This window comes from Mus pahari, chromosome 4 (genome assembly GCF_900095145.1).
Source record: "Mus pahari chromosome 4, PAHARI_EIJ_v1.1, whole genome shotgun sequence".
NCBI classification, from domain to species: Eukaryota; Metazoa; Chordata; class Mammalia; order Rodentia; family Muridae; genus Mus; species Mus pahari.
The window spans coordinates 53,246,983-53,255,198 of record NC_034593.1 but is presented as its reverse complement, the minus strand read 5'-3'; positions in this window follow the sequence as shown (position 1 = coordinate 53,255,198).

The window sequence follows — 8,216 nt, the reverse complement described above, 5'->3', positions numbered from 1 at the left end:
CTCTCTCTCTCTCTCTCTCTCTCTCTCTCTCTCTCTCTCTCTGAATAATGTTTGTCAGTGGGTCTCTGTATTTGTCCCCATCTAATGTAGAAGGAAGCCTCTCTGATGATGGCAGAATAAGGCACTGATCTGTGATGAGTATAGCATTAGGGGTCCTTTTAATGTCACTTTTTAAAATCCAGTTTTAGCCCATGTCTCTGTGCCATCTAGTCTTTTGTTCCTAGTCACCCAGCAGTGCTAGGCGTGGGTTCCCTCTCATGCCAGTTGGCCTTAAATCAAATCAGACATTGATAGGTTACTCCCATTGTTTTACTATCTTTTGCAGCAAGACAGAGTGTAGGTCAAAGGTTTTGTAACTGGGTTTGTGTTTACATTTTACTGCAGAATACCTCCCCATACCACGGACATTAGAACATAAGTATTAAGGCTCTATGCCGGCACCAGCTCTACCTCCCCATGTTCAGAGTTGTGTGGATGTTGTCTTCAGCAATGGGGCCTTTCTGTCCATTTGCAGAAAGCAACCTATTTATTATTTTGGCAACAGAGTTGGTTGTTTGGGGATTTCCATGGGACAGCTTGGTCAATAATTCAATCAGATGTAACCTTTTCCCTGTACTTGAAGCTTTGTTTGGTGACAAGAGGTAGCCAGCTGGGACTCTGTCTCTCTCTCTCTCTTTTTATTTGGCCACTTCATTAGCATTGCCTTCATATAGCAAGGGAGTTTCCATTACACTAAATTTTCATCCCACTCCTCAAATGCCCCTCAATTCTGTCACTCCCCGAATTCCTTCCCTTACTTTCACCATCCCTCTTCATCCCTACTTGATCCTTTCCTTCCCATTCCCAACCCCTGTCCACAGTCCACTCAAAGATCTATTCTATTTCATACCCCAGGGACATCCATGTGCCCTGCCTCCCAGTCCCTTCCTCAGTACACGACCTTTCTAGGCGTGCAGATTCTAGGGTGGTTATCATTTTAATTAATTGCTAATATCCATATATATATATATATATATATATATATATATATAGAGCGGGGGGAGAATAAATATATATATATATATATATATATATATATATATATATATATATATATATATTATATATCCCATTATATATAACCCATTTATCCCGGTGGGGTCTGGGCTACCTCATTCAAGATGATTTTTTTCTAGTTACATCCATTTGCCTGTATACTTCATGATGTGTAATACTCCATTGTATAAATGTATCAAATTTTCTTTATGCATTCATCTGTTAAGGGCCATCTAAGTTGTTCCCAGTTTCTGGCTATTATGAATAGAACAGCAAAGAAGGGCTGCTGAACTCCAGTGTTCCTGGCTGTAGCTGATTGCATTTTTATGCCAGCCTCTGGAAACTGGGATAGTTATGTGTCCAGGTGCTGTTTTCTGGTTTCGTCTTTGTTGGGTAGGTGTTTCTGTTTCCTCTCTGGATTTTAGAAGAGTGTGATGGCTCTGTGATTCCTAATAGAACATTTTCTGTGGCCACTAGCAGTTCCGGGTAAAAGGCATCTCTGAGTATTGGGAGCTGATACTTAGGAATGGAAATAGGCTATGGTTGTGAAGCTATCAACAGAAGGAAGTAGGGGAGAGTGTTTGACCAGAGCCAGCTTCTTTAGTCGCCTTAGAACGGCTTCTTTAGCCTCCTTAGAACGGGGCCAGACAGTGAAGAGAGGTTGGTAATCTCTCAAAGTCTCTTAGAGTACTCAGGTACTTGATCTGTTTCCATGGACTGCTTAGCAGGTATGTTCCACGAGAATTCCTGTTGGTGTTAAAGACTGAGATAATGGGGTGAATTGGAGGAAGGAAGGATAGTGGAGATTTTTGTGATCCATTGGGGCTGGGGTCAGAGGAGAAATAGACTGCAGCAGGTTTCCTGCTACAGAGCTGGAGATGAGATTGGGAGTTTTGCGACTGGAAGAGCAAAAGACATGAAGAACGTCCACAGTCCACCTGCCTGTTTCCCTGGCAGGAGTGGCCTTCTGGTTATCAGGGTGTGACTACTGGAGTTGGGGGCTGGGATAAAGCAATGGTTGGGAAGAGGGTAATTAAAAGGGAGTGACTGTGGCATCCACAGGGATACAGGGAGCTCAAAGGAAAGGCTGTTACAGAGCTGGGGGTAAAACTGAGGGACGAGATCTGAAGGATCAGAGGATGAATGTATTTTCTTAAACACTTATTAATTTGAGTAAATGAATGTTATATGTGTGCTTGTTTGTATGCACATTGTATGTGTCTTCATGAGTGCATATACATGCGCAGGCCAGAGGTTGAAGGTTTTACTCCCTCTCCTATTGGTTATTTATTTGCTTACATTTCAAATGTTGTCCCCCAGTTTCCCCTCTGCAAGATCTCTATCTTGTTCTCCCATCCCCTGCCTCTATGAGAGTGTTCCTCCACCCATCCACTTGCTCCCACCTCACCACCCTAGCATTCCCCCTAGGCTGGTCTAGCCTTCACAGGACCAACAGCCTCCCCTCCCATTGATGCCAGGTACAGCAATCCTCTGCTACATCTTCTGCTGGAGCCATGGGTCCCTCCATGTGTAATCTTTGGTTGGTGGTTTAGTCCCTGGGAGATCTGGAGGGTCCAATTAGTTGATATCATTGTTCTTCATATATGGATGCAATCCCCTTCAGCTCCAAAGAAGTTTCTCTTAACTTTCAGGTCTTTTGTTGTTGCTGTTTTTGTTGCTGTTGTTGGCACATAGATTAATTACTGTTGCCTGTATGAGAATGAGTAGTGGTTGCTTATTGGAAAGTGAGTAACTTTTTCAGTGGCCATGCCACTGAAGAAAATCACAACCTCTGGCCCAGTCCTAGTCAATGGCCCAGAGTTCCCCACTGATGGGCACTTTCCTCCTGCATAAGCAAATGGCAAGAAGCCTAGGCTTTTGAAGGTCTTGTGCAGGTAACCATGGTTACAGTGATTTTATGAGTGAAATGGTTGTGTCATGTCTAGAAGACACTATTTTACAATCCTCCTTCCCAACCTCTGACACTTACACTCTTTCTTCCCATTCATACTTCAGTAATGTCCCCTGAGCCTTGGACAGGGTAAAATAGAGGGTTTCCTTAGGGACAGACACTTGGTTTTATTGATTCTATATGCCTCCACCAACTGTAAGTCTTGAGATTAACTACCACCCACTGCAAGAAGAAGCGTCTCTACTGAAGGCTAAAAGCAGCATTAATTTATAGGTATTAAAATGAATATTTAGAAGGCAGTTTAACAACATGTCCATTCAGCAAAACAACAGTAACAGGCTCTACCCTATTAAGGCCCATGATCATCTTAACCATGGCTCTTCACCAGATTCACGAAAATAGGCATAATGTTCTTCCTATGTAATGGGCTTCGGATTTATTCAGAAACAGATTGGCCACTCACATAATAGCCATACCGTTTTGCACCAGTAGATGAATAAGGCATCATTATGGTAGCTCCTTAGGTCCACATCTGGGTAGGGCTACTGATGATGTGTCATCCCTAGTAGATTGCCTGGCTACTTCAAGCAGAGTGAAAGTTAGCCAGAAAAGAAAAACTTCTGTCTCAGATGCAGCTCCGTTTCTCAATGTCCTGCCCACCAAGTATGTGGAGCCTTTAACAATAGGATCTTAAGATCTAGTTTTGGTGGGCATCCAAAGGCATTGGCGTTACTAGCCTTTAATGTTTGTGAGTCCTCTTGGGCTTGCAGAGCAGCATGACATAGGTATCCAATACTTGGTACTAAAGTTTTCATTTAACAACCATAACCTTCTGGCTGAAGCAACATCACCCCATTCACGGTGCCTTCATTCAAATTAGTCTTTAAAAATTATTTTTTAAGTCTATGACATAGTAGGTTTCCACATGACTCTTTCATATAGCTTTGGCTTTAGTTAACCCCTCCTTTTTTCTCTCTTATCCCATGACTCCATCAGCAGTTAAATAGTTAAATCAGTATTGCCCTCCCTCACTTTCATACCTATGTTCTGCTATCCTTTCCTAAGGTCTCTATTTTAACTTCTCCTTCTAATAGTGCCTTTCTACCTTCCTGGTCTTCATAGGCACTCCAGTGTAAACACAAGGCTCTACAGATTCTAAACTAAGATTCATACATGAACAAGAATATGTGGTATTTGTCTATCCTAATCCAAGTCACCTCCCTCAGTATGATTTTCTCAATTCCCTTCTCTTTTTCTGTATACCACACAACTGCAGTTTTCTTTTGGAACAAATAAAACTGCATTGTGTTTGTGTGCCTTAATTTTGTTATCAATTTGTCAGCCGATAGGCATCTAACCTGGCTATTTCGAATAGAGCAGACATGAACACAGGTGGGCAAAATCATCACTGCAGTAGGATAAAGAATCTTTTGAATACATTCCCATGAGTTGTATACTTGGGTTACATGGCAGAACTATTTTATGTTTTTTAAGAAACATTCACACTGAATTGCACAGTGTCTGCAGACATTTGTATTTGCATTAACAATGAGCAAGTTCTTCCCTTTCTGTACATCCCTACTAGTATTTGTTGCCTTTTTTTTTTTTTCTTTTTTTCCCATCTGATTGTGAGATAGAATTTCAAACCAGCTTTAATTCACATTTCCCTTGGGGCTAAACATGTTGAGCACTTTAATTTATTAGCTATTTATGCTTCTTCATTTGAATACACTGCTCAGTTCCATAGCACATCTTCTAAATCTGAGTTATTTCTTTTCTTAGTATTTAGTTTTCTGAGCTATTTTTATTGTCGGTAGTAAACCTCTATTAGATGTATAATTCCCAAAGACTGTCTCTAGTCCTATAGGCTGTTCCCTCACTCGTTTAAGTTTGTTTTGCTAATAGAGCATTTTAATTTCACAAGCTCCCATCTGTCAGTTGTTGGTCTTCTGCCTTGAGCAACTACAGCCAGTTCAGAACGTTCTTACCCATGACCAGATCTTGATGAGTACTTCCTACGTTTTCTTCTAATAGGTTCAGAGTTTTAGATCTCACACTGAGGTCTTTGATCCATTTGGAGATAATTTTTTTTGTACAAAGAGGTCTTTGATCCATTTGGAGATAATTTTTTTTTGTACAAAGATCCAACTTTGTTTGTCTATATGTACATATCCAATTTTCCTCTTCTCATTTGTTGATGATGCTGCCATTTCTTCAATGATTTTTTTTTTTTTTTACATCTTTGTAAAATGTCAGGTGACTGTTGCTGCTCAGACTTACATCTAGGTTCCTTTTCTCTTCATTGCTCTACATGTCTGTTTTCCTGCTATTACCATATTGTTTTTATTACCATGCATTCTAGAGTGTGGGAACATAGTCAAAAGAATGATGCCTTGGGAATGTGAGAGAGGCTCCAGGAAAAAGGCAGAGGGCCGTTTACATCAAGTGCATTTTGTCCCCTGGATTGCTCTTTATTTCATGCCTTCTGTGACAAATATTTGCATTCAATTTAAGATACGTTTATTCTCGTTGGATGTCAAAACATAGCTATAGAATCCAGTCTAGTGAAAGGATGATGAATCTGGATATGGATCTCTGCCTTGGCTTTGTGCTTTCCCAGATATAATCTATAGTAGGTGCCAGACAACTGTGTTTAAATTAGTTGTCCTGAGAAAGTTCTGGAAAGGGACTGCTGTGTAAATATTTAGTATGTACTTACTGACATTTATTCACATGTTTTTCTGATCATATTTTCTGACCATGTTTCTCTGAACTCAAGACAACCTTCCTTGGATCATGGCTTTCTTTTTTACCTATGTGCATAAAAAAAGCACACCAAACTGAAGTAAAATTGTCTAAAGCATTAGACTATAGGCCACACCATTCTTTCAGGTCCTCAGATTCCAGATCTTGCAGACACATATATTCATAGGTAGATGAAAGTCGACACTAGAGTATAAATTAAAACCAGGGATAGCGATGCTTCTGGCTATCTTTTTGCTCAGAATTTTAAGGTTGTTTTCCATATCCCTGTAAAGGGTGATGTTAGAATTTTGGTAATAATTTCATTGAGTTTATAAATCACTTTAAAATATGAATTCATGTCTATGTTTGAGTGCTTAGACTGCATGTATGTATGTAAGCCATGGGAATTTCTGGGGACCCACGGAGGTCAGAAGAGGGATTGGATCTCCTAGAAAAAGGGTTACAGAAGGTTGTGAGCTACCACCTGGGTCCCGAGAATGAAACTCTGGTCCTCTCCAAGAACAAGTGTTCTTAACTGCTGAGCCATCTCTTCTGCCACCAAAAAAATCAGTTTTGATAATTACTTTTACAATTCTGATCTTGCCAATCCACCAGCAGAGAGGAGTCTTTTCACTTTCTAGTACCTTCCTCAGTTTCTTTCTTCCATGTGTTCACTGCAGAGGTCCTTCATTTCCTTCCTTAGGTTAATCCCAAGATGTTTTCTGAGACCATTGTAAATGAGATTGATTTCCCTCTCCCTGTGTTTGTCACAGGTGTATAGAAGGTTAGTAATTTGCATATGCTAAAAGTATTTGTGAACTGTATGAGTTGTCAGCTCTGAGAGAGTTTTCTGATGAGGTCTTTAAGATCCTTTGTGTATAGAACCACTCCTAGGCAGAAATACTTTGACTTCTTGCTTTCCAATTTGATTCCATTTTTCTCTTCTCTATTGCTTTAGCTAAGAGTTTATACTATCTTGAACCTGGGAAGAGAATAATGGATAGAATTATCTACTTCCTGATATAAGTGAGAATTCAAGTTTCTCTCTACATTTTAAAACATAGGCCACAGGTGTGTCATATATAATTTTTATTATGAAGAAATGTGTTTCCTCCATACCTCATCTCTACAGGGCTTCAATTATGGCAGCATGTTGAATTTTGTAAAATATTGTTTCTGTGTGTGTTGTGGCCTCTGTCCTTGAAACCATTTATATAATGAGTTATATTTACTGACTTACATATGTTGGATAATCTCTACATTCTGGAATGAAGGCAACTTGAAAACAGTGACTTTTTAAAAATATTTTGTTACATTTAATTTTAAGCAGTTTATTTATTATTATTGCATCTATGCTCATCAGGGAGACTGAGTTGCATTTTTTTTTTTAATTGTTGTTACTTTGTTTTGGTATCAGGTCAATAATGGCTTTGTGGGAAACAAGTTTGCATGTGATCCTTCCCTGTTTTATAGAATAATTTGACAAGAATTGGTGCTAATCATTTTTTGTACCTCTGGCAGTATTTGCAATGGACCCATGTGGACACATGCTGTTCTTAATTGGGAGTTTTCATTTTTTTAAATTACTGATTTAATTTTATTGTATGTGAGAAATCAGTTTGAATTGTTTATCTCATTTTTCTAACGGTGATGGTGAAGACACCCACTACTCCTTTGTTAGTTAATATGTGACTTAATAACTAGAAATATCTGCTTTATGAACTGTGCCTGCCTGTGTTGGGTGTGTATATGTCTTGAACTGTAATATGCTCTTCCTGGATTGGTACCTTGATAATAATTAAATGACACTTAGTTTAGTTTGAAGTCTATGTTATCTGATATTAGAATAGTGATGTTTTCTTCTTTTTTTCATTTGCTTAGAGCCATTTTCTCCATCCTTTCTTTCTAAGACATTGTCTTTTCTATGGTAATGTGTACTTTTGAAGGCAGGGGAACAAGGATCCTGTTTTCTAATCCAATCTGCTGGTCTGAGTCTTTTGATAGAAGACTGGAGACTACTGAGTGCTGTTATTGAAAGGTGTCTTGATTCCCGTCCTTTGGCTAATTTTGTGGTCTTTTGTGTTTGTAGTCTTCTTTTTTAAATACCCGAACTCACACCTTTCACATCTTCCCTGTGATGTGCTTATCTTACTTCAACCCACAAAGGAGTGGTTTTTGTAGTAACTTCTTTAGGCCTGTGGTTTAGCCAACATAACATTTTTTTATGCCTTTAAAACCAGTTACTTAGAGTTTTTCTTTCTCCATGAGTGATGACAATTATGTTGGGTATAGCAATCTGGTTGGCAGTGTGATTTTTTTCAGAACCTGATATGTTTCTTTCCAAAATCAACTGCTATTCTCAAGGGCTTGCCTTTTTTATGGTGTTTGGTTCTTTCATGCAGTGGTTTTCTTGTCTCTTCTTTCTTCTTTCTTCTTTCTTCTTCTTCTTCTTCTTCTTCTTCTTCTTCTTCTTCTTCTTCTTCTTCTTCTTCTTCTTCTTCTTCTTCTTCTTCTTCTTCTTCTT